The 17,218-nt window shown below is 44.6% G+C and overlaps 1 long non-coding RNA gene across 1 annotated transcript in view; it reads right to left on the reverse strand.

Moving 5' to 3' along the window:
• Positions 1-1,367: 1,367 nt before the first annotated feature.
• Positions 1,368-17,218, reverse strand: part of LOC101680401 — a 76,671-nt gene continuing 60,820 nt past the window's right edge. The window contains exon 3 of the long non-coding RNA XR_001179228.2: positions 1,368-2,540. This is a non-coding gene — a long non-coding RNA (uncharacterized LOC101680401). The remainder of the gene's footprint in view (positions 2,541-17,218) is intronic.

Here is a 17,218-nt window from a genome sequence, read left to right on the forward strand (position 1 = left end):
TGGGCTCCAACTCTCGACTTAATAGTGTTGCTGTGATGGTTAAGTGAGATAACATATGAAAATACCTTACTAAGAGGGCTCCTGGGGGGCTCAGTCGGTTAAGCTTCCAACTCTTGACTTCAACTCAGGTCATGATCTCAGGGTCAAGGGTCTGAGCCCTGAGTCCAGCTCCCCACTGGGTGTGGAATGTGCTTAAGATTCTCTCCTTCTCCCTCTGCCTCTCCCCACTCATACTTTCTCTAAATAAAGAGAGAGGGAGGAGAAGGAAGGGGAATGGAATAGAGGGGAAAGATGGGAAGGGAGGGGAGAGAAAAAGAGGGAAAGGAAGGAAGAGAGAAGAGAAAGAAAAGAAAGAAGAGAAAAAGAGAGAAAGAAAGTCTTAAAAATTTTTTTTTACCCAGGCTTGGTATATAGTAGTTGTACAATAAATATCAATGTCCTTCTCTCAACCCTACCTGCCCTGTCCATTATCTATTACTAAAGTTAATTCATTTGAACATTTCATTCACATTTTTAGGGGTTTCTGTATCAATTGCTGTCAGGAGTCTCCTTGAACCCCTTCAACCATGACACCAATCACGGGAGGCAGATCTTGGCATCACATTGGCAGACCAATGGAATAGGTGAACTGCAGAATTTAAGTGCTTTGCAGAGAAAGTAAATGCTCTGGGGCAGCAGTTCTTCCTGTTCTGTGAGAAGGCAGGAGAACCCAGAGAATATATGCTTCAGGCTGATACAGGCACAAAGGTAGCTGGTCCCAGGAATGGGAGGGACTCTGGTCCTGCTTGATGCTCGTGCCCCAGGGAAGTGGAATGGCCTCAGAGACATTATTACAGGGTGGTGCCCTGAGGGAGGCTAGGCCATTAGGCTTGGGCTTCCCAGGCTCAGTAGAGATTCTGGTGCTTCAAGCTTAGACCAAAGGCAGCAGAGCTGCCAGCCCCAGAGACATGGAATGTAGGCTTGGCTAGCGTACATCTCAGCAGAGACTAGAGGACTGAAGACCAGCGTGTCTCCCTGATGCTTGAGCTTAGCCAAAGATCTCTCCTGACTGCTTAAGCCTGCAGGAGGGGAGCCCCAAGAACAGGGAGACTGCATTTTCCACTTTTCTTATTGGCTAATAAAGATTTACTTAACCCTTTTAAACAGTTGTGTTGATGGTTATATGTTTAAACCTGTTACATATTCCCTTTTCAAATAAGACTTTAATTTCAACATCGAAAAATCCCAGGCATGCCACAGCCTCAAACCTACCACATATCACTTATCTCACAAGGCTTTCTGTAACATTATCTGCTAAAAATGTCAGACCTGCTGTGGTAGTCTTGGTACTATTCTCCAAGTATCCCTGGGCCTCATTTATTTTAGGCATCCCACAGAATTGTACTTTCTGCCCCCTTGTGGTTGTAGGGTGGGGAGTGTGGGGTCTGTGACTGATTGTAGTGAGGGAAAAGGACAGTGATCCTCTCCTGGCCAGAGCGAGCTAGAACAAATCGCTCAGATTTCTCTCTTCCCTCTGGCATGAGGACCATAAACATTCAAGATGACCGTGACCCATAAAATTTACTGAAAATTAAATTCTGGTTACTGAAATCATTAAAATCAAAGCAAGTCTGAATTCCTTCTCAAAACACCATGTTTAATTTTCATATCTTTTCTTTATCCTTTATTTTCCAAGGGCATATTGTGCATGTTTAAGTGTATGTTCACCGGTTTCTGAAACAATTCTCACTAAGCAATTGTGAGGACGAAAGAGTTGGAAAGAAATGGTAAGCATGGTATGGGAAATCAGAGAACAGAGCACTTAAAACTCATTAGAATGTATCAACAAGGCAAAAAGAGTCTAGAATACCTATATATTCACTATATCCACATCTTGAGTAACTATCGCCAAAAGCAATCTCAGGAGTGGGTTTGCCTTTAGCTTCGAGAACTATTTGTTTGCAAGAAATTTGTTCATGAGGTTTTATTTCCTCCCTATCCCTATCTCAGCAATACACGAGGATAATGCAGACGGTCAGTACTAAAGTGGACTTTTGCCTTTTTTAAATTTTTCTGGCTACCTAGCGGTCAGAGGAGGCTCCTCGCTTATCAGAAAGAGTACAAGAGAAAAGCAAGAAGGTTGTAGCAAATACCTTTCATGCTTCAGTTCAATGCTCTTGCTTCCCCTTTGCAGTGGCCAGCTTGTTTGCGGGCTCCCATCACCTTCACATGGACACAGCCCGGCAGCTCCCCACCTCCTGCCAATGCCCAGAGTCTCTAGCCTCCTGCCCCCCGGCTTCCCTGTTGATGCTGAGACAGAAAAGTGCATCCACCTGGATCGAACCCACATGCAGCCTGCAAGTGCATGGGACACATGCAACGCGGGACAGACGTGTGATAGCGGGAGCTGGGAGCCAGGTGACCAGTTCTCCATTCTGTTCCATAGGGGCTGCACTGAGAGGCTGGCGCTCCCACAGCCTTGTGTCCACAAGGTAGAGCAGTCGTCAGGTCAGTCATTCTTGATGCCAAAGGATGGTCAGCTCAGTAACATGCTTATGTACCTTAGGAAAAATATTAAAAATTAGAAGTATTTCCTCAGGGGTGCCTGGTGGCTCACTGGGTTAAGCCTCTGCCTTCAGCTCAGGTCATGATCTCAGGGTCCTGGGATCGAGCCCCACATCAGGCTCTCTGCTCAACGGAGAGCCTGCTTCTCCCTCTCTCTCTGCCTGCCTCTCTGCCTACTTGTGATCTCTGTCAAATAAATAAATAACATCTTAAAAAAAACAATAAAAGTATTTTCTCAGGATGCCTTTGTGGCTCAGTTGGTTGAGTGTCTGCTTTCAGCTCAGGTCATAGTGCCAGGGTCCCAGGATCAGCCCCTGTGTTGGGCTCCTTCCTCAGCAAGGAGTCTGCTTCTCCCTCTGCCTGCTGCTCCCTCTGCTTGTACTCTCTCTCTCTGACAAATAAATAATTTTTTTAAAAACCATATTTTCTCATTTTCCGAACTTTCTGATAGATGGCTTTCCTGCTCTTAAAATGGTTACACACACACACACACATACACACACACACACACACACACACACGACCAACCCTAAAACCTGCTCTAGCTCTATTCAGCAGTGTTTGCTGGGTTTTTACATGCACTGTGCTGGAGAGTGCCACTTGCCTCCACGTTAATCTCAGCAATCACAATTATCTCCTTTCTGGTAAATGTGATGACATCTGACTAAAGGTCTCTTCTTCTGGCTCTTCATGTTCTTATAAATAATAAAACAAGGCTCCATGACAACGAGTACATGAAAAGTTCTGTAATATCTCAAAGCAATCTTAAACTCTTCAGATTCTTAAGGTAACAAAGTACTGTAGGCACACAGTTATCTTAAGTGATGAGTAACAATCTCTTGGCTCCATGGAGTCAGACCATCTGTGCTTGGATGGGACTTAAAAATGCCGCTCCACCTGAGCAGTGCTGCTCCTCCTTCAGCGGTTTCCAAAGATGTTTCTCCTCTGGGAAGCCTGCTCTGAGCACCACCCTTCCTGGATGGCCCAGGTATCTGCCCCTCCAGATCTTTTCCCACACCGTGTGGTCTTTCCCACACTATATACTTCAGTTCCTCAGAGGCAAGGATGCCATTTTGTTCATCATGGTATGGCCAGAACTTCTCAGAGAGCCTGGCACACACCAGACAATCAAAACATGTTCAGGACGGAAAAATCATTGTAGTCAAGAAAATCTTTCATTAGGACCACTTTCTGGAAGAAAGTGCATCAGGGAAGTTTGGCTTATTTCAAGACCAGAAATGGAACAACTTGCCTAAAGCAAAGTTTATGAATGAGGAAACTAAAGCTGGAGAGCCTAAGCCAATGGTCCAAAGGCCTCCTGGTGAGTTGGCGACAGCCCTCCTTCTCAATGCATCATCTTTCCTTGACAGGGCACAATGCCACCTTCTCCAGTATGGCTTTATGACAACGCACACCCTCCCCTTACCCTTCCAATCGGATCATGCCCTCATCTTCTTCCTTCTGTCGTCCCCTAGTTAAACCCTGGACTGAGCAGACAGTGGGACACCCCTCAAGGGCTATTAAATGAAACTGAAACCTAACAGGCCTATTTTCCAGAGTCTTCTGTGAATTATATTTCTGGTATGCTCAGTACCTGGTTACTTATGCAATTTGCCATCCAGTCAAATTTAGAATATTACCACTCATTTTTAGGGTCCTGGGGATGGGGTTAGATAAATGGTCTTTAGATATGAATAGAATTATATATTATTAGGGGGTTGATATTTTTAAAATTCACTGCCATAAATAACATAGGTTTGTTTTGACAAATCTTTTGGGAATCATAATTAGGAGGTTTGAATCTCCTTTATGTATAATCTACTACAATGTCCAGAAGACTTGTTTACTTGTTTCTTCATTGATTTGAGTTAATAAAAAAAAATCATCAGCTGGGGTGCCTGTGTGGCTCAGTGAGTTAAAACTTCTGCCTTCGGCTCAGGTCATGATCTCAGGGTCCTGGGATCGAGCCCCACATCGGGCTCTCTGCTAAGCAGGGAGCCTGCTTCCTCCTCTCTCTGACTGCCTCTCTGCCTACTTGTGATCTCTGTCTGTCAAATAAATAAATAAAATCTTTAAAAAAGATCATCAGCTGAGCATACAGAAGGTGCTGAGCGCGTGTTACTCTTCTTTCTTGCTCTTTAATACCATTCCTTCCTTTTACTCTGGCTCTACCATCCTCTAGCATATGTGTGCCACTGCAGTAATGTCAAAATTGCCTTCCTACTGTTCAGCTTTTACTGCCCACCAAACAACCCAAACCTTAATGGCTTAAAATAACAACCACTTATTACTTCTCACCACCCATTGGTAAGCTTGGTGCTTCTACCAATCTGTCCAGGCTTCTCTGATCTCAGCTGGGCTCACTTATGCACCTGTGGTCAGCAGGTGGATCAGCTGTGGACTGAACAGCCTAGGATGACCTCCGCACATGACTAGTGGATGGGGAGACAGGCGTGAGTGGGCCACAAGGCTCATCGTGCAAAAGGCTAATCCAGGTTTGCTCAACATAGCAGTAAAGTCCCAAGAGCAAGAGTCAGGTTTGCAAGGTCTCTTGAGGCCCAGACTCAGAATTTGGCACAATATTGCTTCTGCCATATTCTGTGATCTAAAGCATGTTATATGGCTTGCCCTGATTCAGGAGCTGGAGAAACTGATTTCTGCCTCTGTATGGGCTTGCTGGGAAAAAAAAAAAAAAATCATGGCCATTTTTGGACTCTACTGCATCCGCCAATGTAAATCAATGCCAGTGTTACAAAGCATATTGATCAGAGACTTGATGAGAATGTCCTTCCTGCAAAATGTGTCCTTTAATAGAATTCCTTGATTCCAGATCAGATCAGCAAAGCAATCGTCTACTCATCGTTAACAAAGCAACGTGGGGTTGACTTCGTTAAGCAGAATCTGGCATTAAAGTTTATCTGCAATGATAAGACTTTGTCTGAATAGGAACAGCAGCCTCTTGCATGGCATGTAACGCCAAACCTTCAGGCTTAAAAATGGGGAACCAGAAGTCCGACACCCACACAGGCTGGGTCTGCATAACAGTGGTACAATCAGACACAGAAAACAAAGAAATACAGGGAGTTTGACTCAGCAGGGCTGTTTCTACAACCAAGGCAAAAAGTGGGGACCCAAAAAGTTAAGGCATTCACTGTACTTACCCCCTGTAGAGGCATTTATCCCACTATACAGCAAAGATCGGATTAACTGCCTCCCCCACTAGATTCCTGGTTTCTTTGGGACACGAATAAATCTTTTAAATCCATATTTCTGTATGTAATACAGAGCCTGACTGTTGAAGGAAAGGAGAGAGAGAGTTATTTCTGTGACTCAGAAAAAGACTAACCCAATATAACCACATTTATATTTTTAAATGAATCTTTGCAAATACTCAGAAATTCTCCCATATGAAAAATTATAGAAGTACTGGTGAAGATAAGTGACTCCTTACAAAAACAAAAAATGCTACTATTCAGCTTAAATCAGAAGGAAGAAGTTGGTGATGTTCAAATTATAATCCAGAGGAAAGAGGATGGAGAAATGCATGTTTTTGCTTTATAAGTCAAGAGAAACCCTTAGACTTTCAAAAACTTGAATCTGAATTTTCAATTCACAATTAAACACTTAAAAGCATAAAGGCAGCGGCACCTGGGGGCCTCAGTCAGTTGAGTGTCTAACTCTCGGTCTCAGTTCAGGTCTTGATTTCAGGGTCATGAGTTCGAGCCTCAAGCTGGACTCCAAGTTGGGCATGTAGCCTCCTTTAAAAAAAAAAAAAAGTTTATATATAATATTAACTTTCTTTTTAAAAAAATTATTTATTTATTAGAGAGAGAGAGAGAGAGCATGCGTGCACACAGCAGGGTTGGGGGATGGGTGGGAAGATAATCCCTAGCAAACTCCCCAAATGAGCAAGGACTCTCAGGTCGGGCTTGACCTCAGGACCCAGAGATCATGGCCTGAGCTAAAATCAAGAGATAGATGCTTAACCGACTGAGCCACCAGGCGGTCCAGCAATATTAACTTTCTAACTGTTCCATGGCACAAAGCTGTAAGAAGTTTTCTTCACGTTGTTATAATTATTTATAGCCAGTCTCATTCTAAAAACGAGTTGAAGTGGCTTGTAGAGATACTACATTTGGAGATTTAAAACAATAATAACGAGCAAGGAAGGAACTGGGAAGAAAGTAAAATTAAAAATAGAAGCTAGAAATTGAAGCCAGAATGAGGTCAATAAAATGCCACCAGCGCTAATACATTTTGTTAGAAGCAGCAGTAATTTGGCTTAGAGCTTCCTAGACACCAACCCAAGAGGAACTTGTGGTCCCTAAAACTACTTCTCGTGGACAGAGCTCAAGACAAAGTCGGGAGAAGCGGAAATCATCACTGGTGTGCACCCTGAGAGTAAGATCTCCAGGATAGTCGTAAAAAGGACCCCATGTAATGCTGTAAACAAGAGCGTGAAGAACATCCACAGGAAGATACAAGGACACACAGCCCGACGACGGCACAGTGTGAGATCACTATGGAGGAAAATCCCATTGACAAGACCTTCAAACACTGCTCCCTCTTAGAACGCTCAGCTAACTCCAAACCAAGGGCTAGACGCGCACAGGTTCTGTGTCCTCCAAGGACGTCTCTGTAAATCCCAAACCTCTCAAATGAGAAACTGGTTAATATCACCAAATCCCATAGACAGTAGTTCCCACTTGGGTTGCCTCTCCTTTTTCAATGCCATTTTCAATGCCATTGCCCAAGGTCAGGTGGCCCGCCTTCCAGCCGGATTACCCCACTGCCTTCCAACTGGTCTGTCTTACTCTGATCCATTCTCCAAACCACAGCCAGGCTGCTTTCCCTAAAACAGGGTGCTGTTTTCAAACACTTCAAAGGCTCCAACGGGACCCCGCATGAATTCCACAGCCTTCATCACGGAATACAGACTTCGGCCTCCACAACTCCTGCCTCAACTCTCTGACTATTCCCTTCATTCCAGCTCTTTGACGTTGCTGAAAAAGTCATGCTCTCTCTCGCGTCTGGATCTGTGTTGTTCCCTCTGTCTGGAAAGCTCTTGCCTTTAGCAATGCTCTGGTCCTTGCCTATGTCTGGCGCTTCTCCTCCATGTCTCAAGCTAGAGAGGGTGCACCTTCCAGAAAGCTGTCTCTACCTGTGTAGCTCACCCACTGGACCGGAACCTCCCCAAGGCAGCTCCTGGCTCTGTCTTTGCTCACCCTCATATCCCCAATGCCTAGCACAGTGCCAGGTGCAGATTAGCTGTTTCAGGGATGTTTGAGAGTTAGTTGATTGGTTAATTAATATTGATTATCACACGCAAGTTCTTGGAGCCGATTACTCTATGTTCCTACTTAGAGGAAGACCCATTTACCTTCTTTAATAAGCAACAGGTTTAGGAGCACCTGGGTGGCTCAGTCAGTTAAAGCATCTGCCTTCAGCTCAGGATTCTGGGAATGAGCCCTGTGTGGAGCCCTGCACCCAACAGGAAGTCTGCTTCTCCCTCTGTGCTCTCAGGTAAATAAATAAAATCTTTAAAAAAAAAGGGGGGGGCAACAAATTTAAAGATATTTTTGAGGCTATGTAATGAAGAATAACAGCACATGTGCCTACATTAAGAAACCTACCATCTCTGCCATCTCCATCCAGGCAAAGCCAAAGTTTTCTTCAGAAAACAAGTCATAATCCATTCCTAAACAAGGATATATGGGTAACTGAGGGCCCAGTATCTTAGTCCTTTCTAACGTTATCATTAACTTCAGTGTGAGAAAAACGTTCAAGTGCTGTTGCCAACTCTTATATTCCAAAAAGTTTTACAAGATATTTGACATTGCACTTTTCAAGAAAGTATGCATATGAGGATCTTATCTCATCCTGCAACAGTAAAAAACAAAACAAAACAAAAACCGGGAGACTTAGATCCTATCTTAACTTTGTCCCTAACTCTGAAATCACAGGGGTCATGACCTGGCTTATTCCTTGCCTGGAGCTAGACAGCTCAAGCCTCCACTCTGTGCCTGGCTCTGCCCAGGGTCCAAACAATGGAGCCTAATCCCTGGGTGCCTCCCCCCACACCCCGCTGGAACTGCCAATGGAGCCAATGGAGCAAGGTGCAGGCTCCCTTCTCTTACTTCCACATCAGCGTGAAGATGTCAGCTTCCATCTGTTTTATTGAGCTTTTGCGTAATACTTCATTTGAACAAAATACACTACAGCTAACAAGAAATATGAAAACTTGCAGATTAAATGATGTTTAAGTCTCTTTTCTTCTCAATTATCTACTGCGCCCCAGAGGTATTAATTTAGTCTGGATATATCACCGTATCCGGTTTGAAATGGACATAAAGAAACCATGCCATTCTCTGGGAAGACTGAAGATAGGACCTGAAGGAAGCTTTGGAGATCATCTGGTGTGTTGGACGTTTTGCAAACAAGGCCTCTAAGGTCCAGAGTTTCTGTGACGCGTCCAGTGGCGCATTGCCGTGTGAAGGAAGAGCTCGGACCCAAATCCTCCCAGGCCTCAGGGCAGAGCTTCAGGAGGTGGATGGTCCTCAGCACCTTCTGGAATGGTGGGGAGGCTGCAGAAGAGGTAAGTGAGGAGAGTCCCTCTCCTCTGACCCCCACTGCTAACTGCTACGATCCAAGCCTCCCCATCTCTCGACCAGATGAATGTGATCCATACCCATCAGCCTTCCTTTGGATATTTCCAAAACACATCAGACCATCCCTCTCTTCCTCTCCAAACTTGGATTTTCCTGAGATTTTCCTTCACCCTTACACTTTAGCAAACCAACCAGACACATCTGGGTGTTTCTCACATTGAGACCTGGCGCCCCTTTTGCTGGAAGTCTCACACGTGCCCTTCTCACTCCCAGAAGCACCTTGGAACAACTAGACTTGAGATAGTGAGGAGTTGTTGAGATCATCTGGAAGTATGCATGACCAAACCCAGTTAAGGCCTCTCTATATAGACTTCTAAGATTTGACAGGCGGGTGTGGCGATCCACTCCTCCTGCCCTCAAGGAGACCAGTCTCTTTAGTAAATTCCCTTGCTTTTAAACTGGTGCAGTTTGCCACTTTCTCTGGTCTCTCCCATCCCTCCGGGTATGGGGGCAGTCTCAGATTACAGGGAGCTCCTTCAGAGGTTTGAACCAATACCCCTTTTTTATTTATAAGCTCTGATTAATTTCAAAATTGAAAATCACAAATACAAGGAGAAAGGAAACTTCAACTAAAAAGACAGGTGGTAGAGTTCATCACAGTAGTGGGTGAAAGTAATTTCCAAATTATAACCACAGGTTCCTTTACTATTGAAGCTGCTTTGTAAATATCCTAAATTCAGCAGCCCTGATAACACTCCCTTGGCATTTTGATAATATTGACAAATGCTGAATCCTTTGATATTAAAGCACTGATAGTAATTCTTCTAGGCACTTCTTATTTTCAGGGACCCAATTAAATGAAGCTAAAGGTAATTGGAGCATCTGTTCTTCCTCAACAGATTTGTGGCTTTTAATCTTATAGGAAATCACCTTTAACCAAGTAGCCCTAAATCAGCCAGTAGAGTATGTTTAGTGATGGGATTAAACATTTAAAAATGTAATCCCACTCCCTCTGGTGGTGTAGTCTGCAAACATCCACTGGGTTCACAATGTGGTTAAAATGTTCAGAACAGCTTGGGAGCACTTTTCTCTCCTGTATCCTTTTCATCTGAATGATGCTGGCACTAAACCACGTTTTCAAGGGATTTAGTGCTATGTTTTGTTAGAACGCGTGACAAAGAAACAGCCACTCTTTTCATACTCCCTAACATTTTACATACATCATACTTATGGATACAGAGAAAACTTCTCTGAAACAGATCGAAGCATCTTTTATTTACCTTTGCAAGTAGAAATGCAGTTCTTCAGGTTTTAAAATTTTACACAGAGATAGTTCTGTTGTTATGAGTAGTATAAAACAAAAAATAATTACTGTGCCCTATGCCACTGACTCCCCAGGTCCATGGAAACAATTATTAAATGATCGATCAAGTTACAGCAAAACACAGGAGGAGTAAACTTCCATGTTGGAAAACTGTCCTCCCTCTAGGCTTTGGTAGACATCAAAATGAGTAGGAATACCAAAGTTTCCAAAAAATACAACTGTGCATGACAACATAATGTTCTCAAAAAGAGCTCATTAAGGGCACCTAGGTGGTTCAGAGGATTAAGCCTTTGCCTTTGGCTCACCTCAGGGTCCTGGGATCAAGCCCTGCATTGGGCTCTCTGCTCAGTGAGGAACCTGCTTCCTCCTCTCTCTCTGCCTGCCTCTCTTACTCCTTGTGATCTCTGTCTGCCAAATAAATAAATAAAATCTTAAAAAAAAAAAAAAGAACTCATTAGATACGCACATTGCTTTCTATTACTCTGCAACATTTCTTTTCCATCAGAAGATATTTCATTTCTGCAGTACATACAGGCACAATGACCTAACCAGAGAACAAAAGGGTCCCCTGCTCCCAAACACAGCTTACAATCCTTTTCAGTTTGTATGAAGGTCAGTATTGCGCGGTAAATCACAGCTTCTGGACCCAGCCTGCCTAGCTCAGTTCATCACTAGCTGTTCCACCGGAAGCCAGTTAGCTGAGCCGCAGTATACCTTTGTAATGCAGGTCATGAGAGCCATTCTGAGGTGTAAGTGAGTTCTCATAGGCTTCACACAGTGCTGGCTCAGAACAGATGCTGTACAAGTGTTCGCTAGTATTGTTGGAGTTTGACCGAATAACAGAACCATACACCTGTACCCATCAGCTAAGGATGTCTTCCAGTTGTTTAAATAAAACATTTTGTTCAAGCCTTAGCATCCTTTGACATGTTCTTCCCTTTTCCCTACACTTGTAACCCGGTAGCCACTAGCCATATGCGGACCGATTTAAATGCAGATGAATTCAAAATAAATGAAATGTACAAGTCAGTTCATCAGCTGCACTGGCTACAGTAAAAGCCATCAATAGGGGCGCCTGGGTGGCTCAGTGGGTTAGAGCCTCTGTCTTCAGCTCGTCCTGGTCCCAGGGTCTTGGGATCAAGCCCCGCATCGGGCTCTCTGGCTCAGCGGGGAGCCTGCTTCCCCCTCTCTCTCTGCCTGCCTCTCTGCCTCTCTCTGTCAAATAAATAAATAAAATCTTAAAAAAAAAAAAAAAAGGCCATCAATAGCCACATAGGGTTAGTGGCTCCTGGGTTGGGCAGAACTGACAGAGGACCCTCCCATCACCTCAGAAAGTTCTTCTGCACCGAGCTGATCTGGGCTCCTCTCCCACTGTTTATCCCGTTCTGCTACTCAGCCTTCATTTGCTGCCTAAACATCACTTCCTCAATTAATCCCTGCCTGAGTCCAAGGTCCTTTATATCCTCCCATAGCATTCTGGATTTTTCCTTCAGAATACTCCTTAGAGTTATAAATATTTTCAATGAATTATTTTCCCACTAGGCTGTCAGGAGTTTGAAAAAAAGGGATTATGTGGGCACATAGTAGCACCCAAGTTGCTGACTAAGGAACTATGAAAGGAAATGTATAAAACTCCTTAGTATTTGAATAGCTAACATCTGCTTACTGGGTGCCAAGCAGTATTCTGAAGACTTTACCTGCTTTAATTCATTTAATTCTAACAACTCTGTGAGGTAGTGGCTTGTATTAGTCACGTATTGCTACATAACATAATACCACAAACACAGTGGCTTAAAACAACACGCATTTCTGACTTCACAGTTTCTGTGGCCTCCACATAGCTCAGCCCTCGTCCTCTGCTCAGGGTCCCACAGGCTGCCATCCAGAGGTGCCTGGGCTGGGTTCTCACTGAGAGGCTCAATTTGGGCAGGCTGTTTCCAAATTTACCCAAGGTGTGGGCAGAATTTATTTCCAGAATTGGCTAGAGTAGGTAACATTCCCAATAAGGCCTATCTCTTACTTGAGCTTAAGTCAAAATTTTCAAAAGTCAACTTCATCATGTAACTCAGAGTCACAAGCTAAGTTTATCCCTGGAAACTTCTTCCAGATGGCAGGCAGGACATAGGAAGAAAGAGAAAATTAATGTATTTTTCCACCCTTCTCCTGCCCCCCCCCAAACAGGTAAAGAGTCCCGGCAGATAACTTGACTCTTATCATATTAAGGGGGAAAAAATGTAATTCTAAAGTTCCCACTGGCTCTTCGTACAGCTCAAGGTAAAGCCTGTGCAGAAGGCCTTGTCGGTGAGCAAAGCTCCTTCTCAAGCTTTTGGCCACACAAAAGCAGCTCAAGGAACTGGTTTGGGTGAAGAAGGGAGCTATGAAAAGCTAAATCACTAGGTATAATAAAGGAAGAGTTTATCGGGTGTTACAAGGTCATGTCGGAAGTATGGAAAAGGAAAGAGGAGTCCCAACAAGGTGGGGGAGCCAAAAAAAAAAAAAATGTTGTGACAAATGGACAAAACACTTAAGAATAATCTTGTTCTTAAGTAGTTCCCTGGTTTTCCATTTTAAAGGTTACCCTGTTCCATGCTGTGCTCCGCTTGCCCTCTGTTACCCAAAACACATGGCTAAGAGTCTGTACACATAGCAGCAGCCTTGGGTTCGGGATTCTGCATCTTCAGGGACGAAGCAGGAAAGGAAATGATCAGCAAAACGCTATTACATCACCCTGGGAATTGTGCCATCTGCTAAAACTGAAAGCTGAACAACCGAACCCCTCACTGTCCTCTGAATGGGCAGCCTCGCTGGGAGCGACAAATGTGCCTTTCACGGGTGTCACTTTGAAGGACGAGCATCCCCTCATCTCTGAGAGGAGTTGACACGGGGAACAGCAAGCCCCAAGCTCAGGTCCCTTTACTCTCTTGCTGGCTGAGGGAACCTCTGCTTGCAGAGCCCCAGCAACAAAATCCATCCACAAAGTGTCAGAGCCAACGGAAAGACGGGCAGAGCTAGTGTGAGCCTGGGCATGGCCTCGTCTGGGCATTATTCTCAAGATGGAGACTTGCGCATCACTTTGTCTAGAGGGGGACACAGAGCCGTGGTGAACTGGGCCAGGTTTGTAATTGGCTGCTTTGTGGAGGTCCATGGACAGCACCACACACTGGTCTGCTCCAGGTAACTGCCCCACGGTAACACATGGCAAGCATCTTCTCCTGGCCCGCAGAGCGGCCAATGGAGCTGTTCCTCGGCCCAAGAGACACACACCCCTCTGGCTTCTCTGAGCAACAATCTGAGAAGTGCTCCATGAAATTCTTGATCGTAGAAGACCTGCTCTGCCTCAGTGACATCACTCATCATCTGCTTTCAACACTTTTTTTTTTTTTTTTTAAGATTTTTTAAGGGGCACCTGGGTGGCTCAGGGCGTTAAAGCCTCTGCCTTTGGCTCAGGTCATAATCCTGGGGTTCTGGGATCAAGTCCTGTGTTGGGCTTTCTGCTCAGCAGGGAGCCTGCTTCCTCCTCTCTCTCTGACTGATTCTCTGCCTACTTGTGATCTCTGTCTGTCAAATAAATAAATAAAATCTTTTAAAAAAAAGTAAAGATTTTTAAAATTTATTTATTTGACAGACATCCCCGGGGTGGGGTGGAGTAAGCAGGCTCCCTGCTGAACAGAGAGCTCAGTGTGGGGCTCCATCCCAGGACACTGGGATCATGACCTGAGCTGAAGGCAGAGGCTTAACCCACTGAGCCACCCAGGCGCCCCTGCTTTCATCATTTTTATCAGTTATCTTTATTATCGTCTTCTTTTACCCTCGCTCAGAACAGAGTCTGAGGCAAGAAAGGGCCCAGGGAAGGAGATTTGAATTTTTCCTGTAGCTCAGGCAGAACGACTCAGATACACCTTAAAAGCCACAGCTCTCGGTGACTTTCTCTCAAGACAGGATAGAGGAGTTTCAGAGGAACTTTATAAAAACCGGGCACTTCTCTCAGCACTTGGTAGCCACGTGTCTTCAACGGAAGAAAAGACGACAGCCACCCACAGCCCCCTCCACATGGGACACACAGGTGGAAAAGATACAGACTCGAACCAGGAACACTGGCTTCATCATTTACTGTCTGAGCGAGCTGCAGTTTCCTTGGCCAAAAAGGTAAGGATCCTATGCCAATGATCCAATGATCCTATGCCCCGCCTCATACATTTATGTTAAGAACTAAATAAAATGATGCACACAAAACATTTAGCACAATGCCTGATGCTCAACAAATACTAGATGTCATTGTGACATCACTGTGTTCATTCCCATCATTGTTCTAAGTGATGAAATCAGAGGGGAGACATCGAGAGGACAGAAAGACATGACAGAGAAGTTAGACCATATGTACTTTGTTCCGAATTGGAAAAACAAAAACAAAAAAGTCACTTCCTTCTGGTTGGGAACTTATTTTACCTTGTGAAATACTATAGAGGGATTACTATGTGCCAGTGACTGCTCTAGACATAGAACTTATTGAATCAAATTTCATTTAATTTTGAAGTATCACTAATTTGATGACATCATATTATAACATATTGAAAAAATTATTGTAAGGCCAAATATAAATAATTTGGAGAATGCATATGCATTCAAAGAACACGAACCGAAGATATGCCAAAAGCCAGGCCCGGGGCTAGTCCCTGGGATGGTAATGAGGAATGAGAAGGATAAATTGCCTGCCTCAAATTTACATCCTGTCGAGATGTTGGAAATAAGCAATCACGCCCCTTTTTTTCCCTGCTAAACCAAATTTAACATAGTTCAACAATTTATTTAACAGCCAGACTTGGATCTGCCCTACTTAAACTATCTGGCTTTCCCAGGCAGTGCATCAGTGACTCCTGGAAACTGTGGTCAACATGGCTAGCCAGGCAGGGTCACCAACACTTCCAGGGGGGCCCGCAGCAGCAGTTGGGGCCCAGCATCAGGGCCCAGTGTCGGTCCCGGCATCAGGATCAGCAGCGGCAGTGCGAACGGGATGTGTGAGCTAGCTCAGCTGACTCTAAGTGGGGTAGACAGAAGAGACCCTTGAAGTACTCCCTGCAGCAGAGCTTCAAGCCATGGGATCCAGCTGGTCAGGCCCCAGAAACCGGGGAAACTAACTGCCCAGTAGCAGTCTCCGCCACAGAACTCAGGTTCAGCCCACGCCCTGGTCCTGCACGGAGACTCAGAGCAGAACCGCTCTTGGAGAGGCCGTCTCTAGAGTCACTGCAAGTCACAGGACGCCCTTGATGCAGAGGGGCCTCCAGGTCAGAAGAGCACCTCTTGAACTACACTCACCGGAGGACAAAGAACATCAGAGTATAGACACATGGTTATATTTGCACCACATGAGTTATCTTAGTACAAATTGTGTCATACATTCAGAAAGATCTGATTAGGGGGGCCTGGGTGGCTCAGATCATGATCCCAAGGTTCTGGGATCCAACCCTGCGTCAGGCTCTCTGCTGAGTGGGGGGCCCCTCTCTCTGCCTGCCTCTCTGCCCACTTGTGATCTCTCTCTCTGTCAAATAAATAAACAAAATCTTAAAAAAAAAAAAGAAAAGAAAAGAAAGATCTGATTAAAATAAATGCCTTTGTTATAAAGAAAATATCCTACTCTGTTACCATTAATACTATTCTTAGTCTGCTATTGCTAGGTCTGTATTATTCGCTTCTCCTGCATTCATTCATTGATTCACTTGACAAATGTTCCTTGAGCCCCTCACTGCCCGCGGAGGGCCCCGGGAACACAGTGCCAAGCAAAACAGACCAATGGTTTGCCTTTGTAAGTTTACGGTCAAGTGTGCTGGGTGATCGTTGAGATTACTGTTCAGCAAACATACCCTTCCACAGTCTGAGAAATGGATGTTATTTCTCCCCCAGTGGGTGTGCACTCTCCTCTGCCCCCGTTCATATTGGACTTGGATATATGACTTGCTTTCACCCAACGAATGTTAATAGAAGAGACAGAAACAGAGGCCTTTGACATGTTTGCCTCTGGCACTCCTGCCCTTCTTCCTAAGAACTCACTGTAGCCACTAGTCCAAGAAGGAGGAGAGGACACGAACCCACCCGCACCCAGGAGGCAAGCCCGGGTGACCAACAGCCCAAAACAAAGGTGCCCAGCCAATGCCAGCCCAAAGCAACAGACAGAACCCGCCAAACCTCAGTAGACCTGTGGACCCATTAGCATCAGAGTAAATGCTTGTTTTTGTAAGCTTCTGAGTTTGGAAATGGTTTGTTTCACAGTGTAATTGTGGCAATAACTCTAATACAGAGCCAAACAAAGCAAGAAAATCTCCAACCTTTTGAAAGTTTGATTATAACGTGCTATTTATTTTCTATGAAAGAAAAATTATATCCCTGCAGAGACATTTTGGAAACATCAAGTTCCTTAGCCTGTCTCAGTGGTTGTAAACCACCCCCCCCATGCCACATCTGCAAAGGGGCTTCGCTGATCAATGTCCCTTTTTCTGGATATGAATAAAGGGAGATTAGGTGTCCCTGAAAACCCTATACACAGGCTGTGTTTCTCTAATGCACTCACCATTGCATGCCTAATTTTGTGGGCTCATATTTGAAGCAAGCTGTGAACAAATGGGAGAAAATTTAGAGAAGAATGAGAATGTTATCAAAGTTCTCGTAAATAAGGTGTGAAGCCATGGGAAAGCAGAGGACTATGCTCATAATAGAGACTCTAAATATTATTGACTGATGTGAGAGGAAA

This window comes from Mustela putorius, unplaced genomic scaffold, assembly GCF_011764305.1.
Source record: "Mustela putorius furo isolate JIRA1106 unplaced genomic scaffold, ASM1176430v1.1 tig00000129_pilon_pilon_pilon, whole genome shotgun sequence".
NCBI lineage: Eukaryota > Metazoa > Chordata > Mammalia > Carnivora > Mustelidae > Mustela > Mustela putorius.